Below are 13,506 nucleotides of genomic sequence, written 5' to 3' on the forward strand. Positions count from 1 at the left end.
GAATCAACTGTATATTCTTTAATACTTTTTATGAGGATTAAAATTGGGGGTCAGTGCCTGGAAACGCTATTTACACTCTGAGTTTACATGAGAAACACTGCTTTGATGAAATACCTTTTTTAGTTTAATTTGTTTGAATTCTGACTGGCCGAGTTAATCACCACCGTCGGCTATATTTAATTCTATAGAATTACTTGCGCAGATAAAAATGAGAAAGTAATTCTAGACAATGGATCTCACCGAACATCGTCTTAGTGTGTGTACTTTTTCCACTGGTATGGTCATAGCAGTTAAACGTTACCGCTGTTATGTAGTGAAATACCTTTAAGACGGGGGGGAAAAAAGAATTATTTAAAGAACATGTTGGCCCTGAGCATTAGCTTGCCTAAAACCACATATCCTACTCCATGAGTAAATAAGTAGGTTTCCTGCCCATACCTATGTATAAAGATCTATTGTTTGCATTCATTAATTATACGGATAAAAGACCCAAGACAACTTTCACTGTTGCTTTTTGCACTCTCCATTGTTTTGGAGGAAAAATAAGCATAAAATAATAGAGCAGAGAAACTGAATCAATCATGATTGTTTCAGCTTTGATAAACAAATGCCTATCTTGCTGGGTGACAATCGAGACATTTCCAAGGGAAAGGAAGACCCAATTTTAGCCTGCTGATACGAATTAGAAAATGTTTTTGAGGAATGGAAAATTAGTTTTCAAAAATCACAAGCTGCCTCATTGATTACTCCTTCCATAAACAACATACTTGATTTCTCAAAAAAGTAATACCCTAGAAATGCATTTCCTCCAAAGAAACATGCTCACAAATAAATCTATTGATACTAGTACTGTGGAACCATATAAAAATGGAATCCATCAGAATTAACCTAATTGACAGGGTTCTAGAGCTAATCCATTTCCATCAGTCATTTGTTCACAGCGCTTACTCCTAAAGACTTGTTGAATTGCGGACTGGGCGCCCATCCTAAGAGTTCACAGCCTTCGGGAGGAGGGATCGCAGGCGGCCCGGCCCGGTGTTTCACTTCAAATTCAGGCTGAGCAACCGGTCAGGACGCGGGATCCGCGACCCGGACAGTGGGGGGAGGGGGGGGGCCTTTGGGGCGATGTGCGGCTCGCCGACGAGCCGAGTCCTGCGGGGAGAATGAGGCCCAGACCGCAAAGACCACGGAAGCCCTAAACCGCTGGAGTTCCTCGACTCGACAGCGGGGCGGCTGCGGCGGCGGCCAGCAGCTCCGGGAGCTGGCGGGCCGCGACCTCAGGGCCCGCGCCGCCCCCCGCCCCCCCCCCCCCGAGGGCCAGAGCCCAGAGGCCGCCTTCCGCGGGCAGCGGGAAGCTTGCGGCAAGCCCGCGTCGGCTCTCCCGGTCGGGGCCCGAGCGGGGGCGGGGGCGCTGGGCTCCGGACAGTAGAGGCTCCGGGTGCCGCCCTCCCTCCGTCCCCGGGCCTCCCCGCCGCGGACCACAGCGCCCTAGCGAGCCGCCCCCCAGACCCGCACCGCGGGCCAGCCCCGGGTCCCTCTCCGGGGAGCGGCCGGGGAGTGCGCGGGCGCCCCGCCCCGGCCCCGGGCGGTCGGACGACGGCGGGCGCTGGGCGGCGCGGGGACTACTTTCCGCCGCTCTCTCGCGCCCCGCCCCTTGTCCTCGCGCGGCGGAACGCTCCGCGCTGCGCCGGTGGCGGCAGGATACAGCGGCCACTGCGCGACTTATAAGAGCTCCTTGTGCGGCGCCATTTTAAGCCTCTCGGTCTGTGGCAGCCGCGCTAGCCCGGCCCTAGGAGCGGAGAGCGAGGGGAGGCGGAGACGGAGGAAGGTCCGAGGAGCAGCTCCGGTCCCCGCCGAGCCGCAACAGCAGGCCGAGGACGGTCGGACTCCATCGGCGGGAGGAGCCTGTTCCCCTGAGGTGCTTGGGCGCTGCTTTCCTTACCCTTCCGGGGCTGCTCCCGCTCCGTCTTCGGAGCCAAACTTCGTCGCGGGCGCGCGGTCCCGGCGGCGGCTGGGAACCGGGCCCGGCGCGGCGCGGAGGCCCGCGGTGGGGAGCGGGGGGCGCGGGCTGGGGGCGCCGAGGAGGCGGCGGGGGCGGGCCGCGCCCGGGGGGCGGAGGGCGGCGGCCGGGCCCGGGTTCCGGTAGCGCTGCTCCTCGGGGGCCCCCGGGGCGCCGCTGGAGGGGAGGGGGCGACGCGAGGGCGCGTCCGGGAGCTCGATGGCCGGCGGGGGCGGGCGGGCGGGGGGGAGGCTGTGGTTTCCGTCCGGGGCTCCGGCCGCGGCCGAGTTTGGGGGAGGGACCCTGCGCCTCGGGATGCTCCGGGCCGGGGTGGGGGGCGGGGTGGGGACGGAGGGTGGGGGTGCTCCGCCTTCCCAGCCCCGGCGGGGAGTTGGGGTACGGGTGCTGGGCCTGGGACGCCAGCCTAGGTCCCATCTGCCGGGCCGATAGGGCCAGGAGACTTTCTGTTCCGATTCCCTCTTTCCGTTTCGCGAGAACGAATTAAGAGAATCCTTAAAGAAAATTGTTAGTATTTTTTTTTTTTTTTTTTTTTAATGCCCTGCTTCTGTGAGTTTGGCACTGGTTCTTGTTTGGATCCGAGCAACTTTAAACCTTAGAGGAACCAAACTCCTAGTGCAGACGGCGCGATGCGTCAGTAGGGCTTGCACAAATAAATCCATGTCCTGCACCTAAATTTTCTTGTTCCGTGCAGGTGAGTGGAAACGGCGTGCAATGTACTGAGAGTCTTGGATTTACGGCGGTGGGTGTGAGACCCTTGTAAAAATAGGGGCGGGGGCCAGGGCGGCTGGCTTTTACTGTTTCTTACCAGGCGAACCGCGGGATTCAGCTTCTGACTGCTTGGAGGAGAATCTTGGTAGAAATGATGTATTCAGATACTTTTATGGCAGCTAAACGTGATTTTTGGAGCACGTTTTTCTTTTCAGCGGAGTGAATTTTTCCCTCGCTACGAAATTGACCAAATGAAATTCAAGTGTTGCAACTTCTTTCAGTGTTTTGTCTCGGGAGAGGATTTTGAACAGAGACTTTGGAAGTTCTCAAAGCCAGCTTCTGAATCCGCGAAACTTAAAAGCTTTGGCAGTTGGGTGTAGTTGGTTCCTTGGTTTTCTGTTCCCTTTCGGAGGGAGCATTGTCTCCATACTTTGTATCTTCCAGACGTCTGTGGTCTCCCCTCCCCCCTGAGTTCGTGAGTGGTGAATGAAGAGAGACTGGCCTGCTGGTATGCAGAGGTCGGCAAAAGGAAATCGAGGAGTGGTTTTAGTGAAATGAGAGCTTTGTGTCGTGAATAGTGGTGGCTTAGACTAGACATCAACTTGAAGAGACGGCTATCCTTTGATAAAGTCTAGGCCACTGTTTCTCAGATCGTTGGAGTTACAAAGCATTTTGTGTGGAGTTTAGGAAGCCATTTCGTTACTGTGAGTTGTTGAACATTCAGTACCTTCAGATACTCTTCGTGTGAACTTGTCTTCGTCCTACAAAATAGTCGACGAGCCTTGAAATGTATTTACATAATGCTACTGTTGAGTATCCGCTTAGATTAGTGACCTAAACTACTTTGGAGGCTTTGTTTTGGGTCTAAACAGGCTGCTGCAGTATTTATTTTAAACCCACAGAAATCTCTGGATTTAAAAAAAAAAAAAAGTACCATTATGGTTACTTGAGAATATCACTTCACAAAATTTGCTCAATTTGCACCAGTATTCATTACTTTGACCTAGTCTTTGTTCTGAAGGCCATGTACAAGGACAAGGCCCTAAAGTGATTGCAACAGTAACTTGAAAAACTTGCAGAAGACTGTTCTATAGGATTAAAGGAATGCTGAGACTATTCAAGTCTGAAGTCCTTGAGGGGGAAATGAAATGCACTAGGAAGTTTAGTATAGCATGCAACTTAGAGTCCTTGTGGAGTCCTAGGCTTGGGATTCTTCTCCCAGAGGTTGGGGAACAGTCGTTTTAAAGAGTTTCCAGGGAAAATGAAGTTTTAAGAATAAGGTGGTTAATGAAAAAGTAAAACCACTGTTTTTTACCACTGTTCAAGTGTCAAGAAGCATTCAAAAGTTTTCTTTTTTTGAACCAATTGTTGTTATCTGACTACTGTCTTTGCCAAGAGTATTATGTAGAGTGTAGAGTAAGTATTAAACTTCTCAAACTGAATTGAGCTTCCTATTATTACTGGTCAGGCCTAGAGTAAAAATTCTTCATATAAATAAAGTTTTGTGTGCTTGTTTTCAGAGAGATACTTCCCAAATAGAAGGGAAGACATGAAGTAGGCCAATTTCTCTAAGGGTATTTGAAGGTGTAGCACTTAGGAAAACTGTCTGCAGATACCTGTCTTTATTGTTTGGAGGGTGGGAAGAGGGTAAATATTGAAACTAGGGAGGTGGGTAATTCAGAAGTTTGAGTATCTTTTTTATAGTTTTAAGAAGCGGTGAAATTAAAACTCCAGAAATGGACTAAGTATATTTAGCCAAGTGAAACTTTTGTGTTATTGAAATGAAAGAATGTATCTGTTCAGTTACAACAAGATTGGTTTACTAGTTGCTGATTATCAGGGGGTGAATTTTAAGTTTGTGCTTAGAGCTTGGTGGGAAGTGTGCTTGATTTGATTGCTAACCCAGGACGGAGGGGGTGAATGCCTTTTAGAGTAGGACACACTTTTCCAGTATCAGCAACTGTTGTGTAGTGCATATAGACTTGTGACATTGTTTTTGAAAACATGAGTTGTATTAACTTTGTTTTCTTGTAACTCTCTTTTTGTTGGGAATGTGATATCTTCTGTTGAAATAGCTTGACTGAAAACATTTTTACCATAAAAGTAAATAGTAAACAAAGACTAGGGACTGCTTCTGAGGATTCCAGAGCATGTAGCTACTGCCTCCAGTACCCTAATATAGAGGATACTGATTTGCAGAATCAGTTCTCATTTTTCAACAGACCATTGTTAATGTGATGCTGTTCTAATTGTGTGATTAGATAACTGGCTAATAGGCTAAAATAAGTATATACTTCTCAGGTTCCACAAAGGGAAAATGTGTGATTTATGTTGCTTGAAAATGAGTAGGAATTAACTCAATGGCTTTTCATCATTTAAACTCAGGAGAAGGTTATTTCTTCTGTTGACTTAAGAATGCTGCTTTTGCGTTTCATGCAAGACTGAGCTTGACTCAATTGGAAACTTAGACCCGTCTGTTGAGGCTTGAACGCTGCTGTCCTTAAAAGTATGTATAAAACCTATTTTCTCTGAAGAAAAAGATGCTCTTAACAGAGAAAAGTAAGTTAAATTAGGAACCCTGTTTTAGAGTTTAACTGCCTTTTTAAAATTGAATTGTGGACATTTCTTAAGAGACATTCCCACCCCCAGAGTCTCCCTCAAACCTGATGCTGCAGCAGAGTGAGAGTAGCGTTAGGGCATGTTTTCATTGCATACTTTGGTCATGTTGAGTGCCCTCCAGTGGATATAATGTAATGCTTCTGGTTTTTTGTTTGTTTGTTTGTTTTTTGTTTTTTTACCCCCAGCAAGTTTGTATGGAATCTGTTTTTGGATAACTCTGATGAGAAAGCATCAATTGGGAAACCTTTTGAATTCTAGAATAATTTATTCATATTAATATTTCTGATTAAAAGACTGGCTTGAGAAAATGTCATTTCAACCAATATTTATAGGAGAAAGATCAAAGTTAAAATAGGGATCACATATTTAAGTCACTTTAAGTAGGTTAAGTATATCATAATGGTAAAACCAAAAACTGATAATTTGGGGGCAAAAGATCAGGTGTTTCGCCATCTTAATGAGTTACAGAAACTAAAATGGTCAGCAAAGGTTAATTGAATCACTCAATTTGTCTACATCCATTACATGATAAAACATGAGTAAGTGCTCAACTCAGTTATATTATTAAGGAATATGTCTGTGTTAGGATCTAGATAAAAACAAAGCCAGCTGAGTCAGTGTATGTGAACTCTGGACCATAGTTACTATAGGCTCTCATTGTGTAGAGTTGTGGGTGGTGATACATTAATTTTTTGCCCTTTAAGTTTTTCCAATAAAAACCTTTCTCCGTGCTCCTGTATTAAAGTTCTTATGTTTCTGTTAGTAACACTTTTTTTTTTATGAATATACTTGTTTCAAATAGGATTATTAGTAACAAGAATAAAGTGTATTCTCAATTACCTTTTGGAAGTCAGATGTTAATTTTACGGAAAACTCATCGGCTTAGAAAAAATTTTAGATGTCTTTTTCATAATGGGTGGTTGAAATGAAATTGAAAAGTTGATGTAGGGAAGGGAAATGACAGTATTTTTGCTCTTGAAATTCAGCATAATATTGTGGAAACGTTAATGATTTTTTGACTATTTGAGAAATGTATTATAGTTAGGAGTTTTTTTTTTTCTTTAAACACGGCAAGAATGTCTCAATTGTTTTATGTAAGTGGTTATTCCAGAATGGATTGTATTCCTTCAAAAAGAATCATTTTTGGAATTAGATGTCCAAGTTACTTCTTAGTATTTGCAGCATTTATTATCTCTAAGGTCAAATAGCTTCTGTCCCAATTTTCCAAGATTTTTATGAGATGAGAGTAGATTTGAAAGTTCCTTTAAAAATCATGTACATACAGTTTACTGAAAAAGTCTACCTATTAGGGACTTAATTTATCTCTTGAAATTGGCTGACATACAACATGTTGGCATGCAAGATAAGTGACTAAAGTAAGATTGCTTTCAAAAGCCATATAGGTTTGGTCTTCTGTTATAGTGGGAATGGCCTCTCAGTGTTTCTAGGACCAGACAGCATGGGGTGTCTGAGACCGTGGACTGCAAGAAATTGGAGAGTACAAGTTCCATCGAAGCAGCCAGTCTTCGGTTCCAGCCATTGTGTTGGTATATTCCCACATGAACCATATTGTTCATGTTGTCCTATCATCTGATTGTTTTTTTCTGAGAGAAGAAGGATCAGGTTAATGTGCATCCTTTGATTTGCACATGTTGGTGAATGAAATTCATGTTTAAAGACACTGTTCAGCACAAATAAAATACACCTATTAGCAGGATACTGCTAGTTTGTAACATCTGCAGTACTTCCATTTAGAGTACAGTTCTTAATGATTTTGAAATGAAGATAATATGAATCTGTGGGTTTGTATAACTTAGGAAATAAGATTGTTAAACTGTTAGGGTTATATTTTGGCACTTGGAAGATGCCTTCTATCAATTGATTATACACAGGAACTGATTGTGAAATCTGGAAGACTCAATTAAGTTTAGGAATTATAAGATGGTTTGGGTCAAGGGAAAGGAAAAATAACTTGATCATCTTAATTATAGCTTTTTAAAGTATTTTTAAAAGAGATCTCAAAACTTAATCTGTGAAGGTATTAAAAACGCTGGAGATACTGTGACTGCATGTACATAATCATGTCAGCCTAAAATTTTATTAATGCCTTTAAATCATGTTCTCCTGGTTTTTATCTGAAGTCTACACTTTTTTTTAAAAAATTAATTTTTTTTTTTTCAAAAATTTTTTAACGTTTATTTATTTTTGAGACAGAGAGAGACAGAGCATGAATGGGGGAGGGTCAGAGAGAGGGAGACACAGAATCTGAAACAGGCTCCAGGCTCTGAGCTGTCAGCACAGAGCCCGACGCGGGGCTCGAACTCACAGACCGCGAGATCATGACCTGAGCCGAAGTCGGACGTTTAACCGACTGAGCCACCCAGGCGCCCCCAAAATTAATTTTTTTAATGTTTATTTATTTTTGACAGAGAGAGAGAGACAGAGCATGAGTGGGGGAGGAGCAGAGAGAGAGGGAGACACAGAATCCAAAGCAGGCTCCAGACTCTGAGCTGTCAGCACAGAGCCCAACGCGGGGCTCGAACCCACGAACCGTGAGGTCATGACCTGAGCCGAAGTCGGACGCTTAACCAACAGAGCCACCCAAGCGCCCCTAAAAAAAAATTTTAATGTTTATTTTCGAGGCCGAAAGCATGAGTGGGGGAGGGGCAGAGAGAGAGGGAGACACAGAATCTGAAGCCAACTCCAGGCCCGATGTGGGGCCGAACCCACGAACCAAATCTTGAGATCATGACCTGAGCTGAAATTGGATGGTGAACCAACTGAGCCACCCAAGTACCCCTGAAGTCTACACTTTTAAGATAAACTATTATCAGACCAAATCCAAAACTTAAAAACAAAGTTTAGATAATTAAAAATATATTGAACGTAAGTTTTATTTAAATTAATGGCATTCTATTATTTGGTCAGAATAAATTTATAAAGGCAGTTAGATTTTGGTTAAATCTTTTTTTGCTAGGGTAAAAATTTTCATTTCTGGAGTTGGAAAAGTTGGCAAACTACATGTTTAATTACATGTTTAACCTGCAGACTACATGTTTAGATGACAAGCAAGCTATGTCTGGACTGAAAGTGCAATGCATAGGACAACATTGGTTATAAAAAGCAGTATCTGAGAGTAGTGCTACAAATGTATTTTATATGATATGGTATAGAATACAAACTAAACTGATCAGTGGACTTTTTACAAAACATCTGTCTCAGAGGTACTGACTCCCTGGCCTATCCTCCTATCCCTGTGTAACTTTACCAAGCCACTGTAAAGTTTCCCTTACAATATTCCAGAAATTTCCGGCCTTTGATTTCTTTTGAACTTGTTGAAAAGGCTCCCCCTCATTCCCAGCAGTTTGAATAGTGTGAACAGCTGGATGATGCTGGGGTGAAAATGCTCCATAGCACTTCCCGTTTTCTCTCCTATTTTTTCCCTCTCTTAATTTCTTCACTAACGTTCCCACAGTTCTGCTTGTGATTTCGTCATTCACATGTTGTTATGCCGGTAGTTTCCTTTCAAGATTCGTAACAGGTATGTTAAACAATTAGTTTAAAAAATTGGGCAGGGGGAGAGATTTTTAACCTGTCTACGTTCTTTCAAGTTCATAAATCCTTGTGGCATACAAACCATATCTGTGATTAATAAGTCTTATCTTAAATGCTGGTAGTTGATTTGACTTGGAAGTAAAAGATGTGCAAAGGCCGAAGGGCTAGTTTAATAAGCTTCTTTTATTAAAAGGGTTTTATGATAGCTTAAATAATTGTGATATATGTGTATGTACATATACCCATTTTATTATACATTGTCCATATAAAAATGACTGCAGAATTTCTTGGAAATACAATTTGAAGGTGATCTTAAATGATTGTGGTAGTTTGCACCGAGGGGTGGTTGTTGTAAACTACTCTATTTTTTAAGTATAATTAAGTGGTTTGGGGGTAAGAGTGTAGGGAGCAAGTCTTTGAAGTTTTCCACATACTAGATGAGTGCCGTATGTGTAAAGCAGGAACCAGAGTTTCTTAGAAATATTTTTCAATCTAACTGTGGAGGTTTCCAAGTCGAGTTCCATTCCACTGTGTAGAAAGTGCTGGCTGAGACACCTAAATTATTTTCTGAGCTACTGAAAGAATGCAGTGGTGTCAGACATATATCTCCCTAATAGTTCATAGATGCAAAAGTGGACACCAAATGTTACAGGACACCTAGTATGCATGGACATAGAACTCTTTAGATAGCTTAGTAAGTTTAGTCTGTTTTCTCGCATTTTGCTTGATTTTAAAGTTTGGTTTTTTTAGGCTCAGCTAATTGGATCCCTTTTTTTTTTTTTGTAAGAATACGTACTGATCTCCTTGAAGAATACCCTGACTATATGCTAAAGGACTTCACGTTTCTCCCTTTGCCATTATATCCCAGATACTACGTTTCTCTAGAAAGCTCCAAGACAGGAAGACTATTTAACCTTCTCTGCTTTTCAGATGAGTCCCCTCTCGTCCATCAGAAGCTAAGCAGGAACTCCTTCAACACCCTGTCAGTCTGCATCGAGTGTCCATCTTTAAAATGGAGGAGGGACACCTGGGTGGCTCAGTTGGTTAAGTGTCTTGACTCCTGATTGCGGCTCAGGTCATGATCTCACACTTCACAGAGAGATCAAGTCCTGAGTTGGGCTCTGCTCTGAGAGCCTCCTTGGGATTCTCTCCCCCTCTGTGCCTCTTCCCCGCTTTCGTGTGTGCTTTCTCTCAAAATAAATAAATAAACTTAAAAAAATAAAATAAAATGGAGGAAACAGTATATTCTGGTCAGAGGCCAGTGCTGACCCATGTGGTTTCAAGGACTTTGTTCCTTTAGTTCTACCTAACTCTTCTGTATTAGCCTTATCCCTTCCTCCAGATTCTAATCCCGTTACTTTTTAAGTCTCCATCTCCCACCTTTTATCACTCACTGTACCTTATGTAACTCCTAGAACTCCTTTTAGTTTCAGTGTATTCTGGGAATGTTCCCTTCTCTCTCTTACTCCAACTGTAACCTAGTCTGTCCCCTGATAATGCTACTTCCTTGCAGCTCTCTCAGTGGTAAATGTTTTCCCTTTTTGCACACATTTTACTACTAAACTGAGAGGTAGAGAAAGTGTCTTTGTTTTTCATTCGCTTCTTAACCGTTATTTTCCAGAACTTCGATCTTTGACTCTCATGCCATCAAATTATACTACCCACTACCCCTCTTTATTTCAGTCATCTACTGACTTCCTGGGGAGGTGTTGGGATATTTGAGAAGAGAAGAAAAAGTAAGGAGGGTCATCTCCCTCCTTCCTTGAACACTTTATTAGCTTGGCTCAGTGTCCTCTTTTATTTCTGTCATAATTCTTGGAGATATCAGTGTCCGTGTAGAGCAGTGCTACTCAAAATGTCGTCTGGTCTGAACTGTTTGTTACTAGTGAGGATTATGATAAGGGGTTTGTGCCAGAATATAAATCACCTCTGTCACTAAATTCACTGTTTAGTCCAGCTGACTTTTTTTGCAGCAAGTCTTTTTTGATAAAGGAAGCAGCATGTTGATTTATAATCTGGCACAGGCTCCTCATGGTGTCGTGGTCTGGCTCTTTGAGGAACACTGGTATAAAAGATGTTCTGGCCTATTCCTTTCTTTCTTCTCCTCCAGTGATCTCATTTTTCACTCTAATTCAACCACATGTTCCCATTGTCATATCCTAGAATGCTTCGTCTTATACTAATTACTACCCCCTCCCCAATCTCATTTCTTTTTTTTTTTTTTTTTTTTAAGTTTATTCTGAGAGAGAGCAGGGGAGGGGCAGAGAGAGAGGGAGGGAGAGAGAGAGAGAATCCCAAGCAGGCTTAGTGCTGCCAGCACAGATCTGGATGTGGGGCCAAACTCTCTGAACCGTGAGATCATGACCTGAGCTAAAATCAAGAGTCAGGACACTTAACTGACTGGGCCAGGTGCCCCTCTCCAATCTCATTTCAAGTGCCCCACTGCCTTACTCCTCTAGGAAATACTTGAATTCCAGCAGCCCTTCAGCCCCACCAGAACCTATAATCTATATCCATCTAACCTTTTCAGGGTCCCTCACCCTCACTTACACCCACCTGAGATTTCGTATTGAATCATAATCACTTTCTTATATACACTTTCAACAACTTTGTCTCTCCCTGGCTTCATCCCCAGTGGTCCCCAGTCTGTTAGTTCGCTCTCTTTTATGATTGCATCTTTCTTTTCCTCTAACATTCCAACACCTTCTCCTCTATTCTTCCTCATCTAATACCCTTGCTTTCTATCTCACTAAGCATATTGAATGATTTAAAAAATTCCTGCATGCTCCCGTATCTGTGACTGTGCGCTTTACCTTCTCCATCACTGGATGAACTGTAGTGTTCCAAGACAACCAGTTCATTTGTATATTAGATCTCGTTCCCTTCTTGGTCTCAAGAATATTATCAACTCTTGTCAGTCTCCCTTCTCCTGCATCATTGGTTTTTCCTTCTGTGCTGGCTCTTCCCATGAGCACACAAACATGATATTGCTTATCTCATTTTAAAACAATTTTTTCTTCCTGTCTCCTCTTTTATCCACCACCCACACAAAATAGCTTGAAACAATTGCTTTTATTCACTCTCCCTTTCTTTTGAACCCATACCAGGAAATCACCACGTTATAAATTAACAGTCCTCATCTCATTTAACCTATGAGTAGCATTTGGCACAGTTGCTTGAAACACTTTCTTCTTTGGCTTCTAGGCTACGATGTCTGCTAGCAGGTTTTCTTCCTGCCTTGCTGGTGGTTCCTTGTTAGTCTCCTTTGGGTTTTCTGTTCTCTCTCTGATCTCTTTATTGATGTGACTGAGAGTTTAGTCTTAAGACTTACTTTTTGTTGTCTAAATACACTCTCTAGTCTCATAGCTTTAAACAGATGGCATTTAATCTGTTTGCTTCTGACTTCCAAATTTACGTCCCTAGCTTGGGTTTCTCTCCTAAACTTTAGATTCTAATACCCAGCTATTTTGAAAAAAAATTTTGGGGTGTCTAAGAAGTATCACAGACTTAACTTTTCTAGAAATGAGCTCTCAATTTCCCCTAATGGCTGCTTCTCTTAGTTGTTTCTGAATGGAACTGTTATCTTTCCAGTTAACTCAGGCTTTTCTTTTTTTTTTTAATTTTTTTAATATATATATATATATATATATTTTTTTTTTTTTTGAGAAAGCATGCACGCACAAACAGGGGAGGGGCAGAAAGAGGGAGATACAGAATCCGAAGCAGGCAGGCTCCAGGCTCTGAGCTGTCAGCACAGAGCCCATCGTGGGGCTCAAACTCACAAACTGAGATCATGACCTGAGCTATAGTTGGATGCTCAACCGACTGAGCCACCCAGGCGACCCCCGCCCCCCACTTCTTTAAAAAAGATTTTTTAATGTTTATTTTTATTTTTGAGAGAGAGAGAGAGCGCGCACCAGGTACTCAGACTTCTAATCATATTGTTCTTTTTCATTTTTTGGTGTTTATTTATTTTGAGAGAGAGACAGAGACAGAGAACTGCCAGCAGGCTCCATGCCATCAAAGCAGAGTGCAACACAGGGCTCGAACCCATGAATGGCGAGGTCATGATGTGAGCGGAAATCAGGAGTTGCACGCCTAACTGACTGAGCCTCCCAGGCAGCCCTAACCATATTGTTCTTGACTCCTATTTCTCTAACACTCAGTATGGAAACCCTGTCTGTAAATCCTGTCTTTTCTCCCTTTAACAATATCTAAAATCTAACCATTTCTAACCATAGCGGTACCGTTGTAATCATTTGCCTGGGTTACTGCAAAGGCTTCCTAACTGGTCTCCCTACTTACACCTTTGTTCTTCTAAAATATATCTTCAACACAGCAGCCAGAGGTAACCCTTACAAAGCAGTAGATATGTAACTTTTCTGTTCAGAAACCTCCAGGTGCTTACCCAGTAAAAGCACAAATCCCTCCGTGTCTGCACTCTCTTTATCACTTACTACGTTTGTCTTTATCTGTGCAGGCTGTTATGTTTTTCCTCCAACTGGTCAAGCATGATCCCATATCATGGCTCACTTCCTCATCTCCTTCAGGCTTTTTCTTGCTATGCTGTCTAAAATCACAGTCCTTCCCCATCTTCCTATCTC

At 42.9% G+C, this 13,506-nt stretch overlaps 1 protein-coding gene across 2 annotated transcripts in view; it reads left to right on the forward strand.

The window, feature by feature from the left end:
- Nucleotides 1–1,731: 1,731 nt before the first annotated feature.
- The window catches only part of CTNNB1 (catenin beta 1), a 41,354-nt gene continuing 29,579 nt past the window's right edge, over nucleotides 1,732–13,506 (forward strand). For both annotated transcript variants that reach the window (XM_047874602.1, XM_047874603.1), the window contains exon 1: nucleotides 1,732–1,918. The gene's annotated coding sequence lies outside the window, so the exon portion shown is untranslated. The remainder of the gene's footprint in view (nucleotides 1,919–13,506) is intronic.

Source organism: Prionailurus viverrinus, chromosome C2 (assembly GCF_022837055.1).
Source record: "Prionailurus viverrinus isolate Anna chromosome C2, UM_Priviv_1.0, whole genome shotgun sequence".
Lineage (NCBI taxonomy): Eukaryota > Metazoa > Chordata > Mammalia > Carnivora > Felidae > Prionailurus > Prionailurus viverrinus.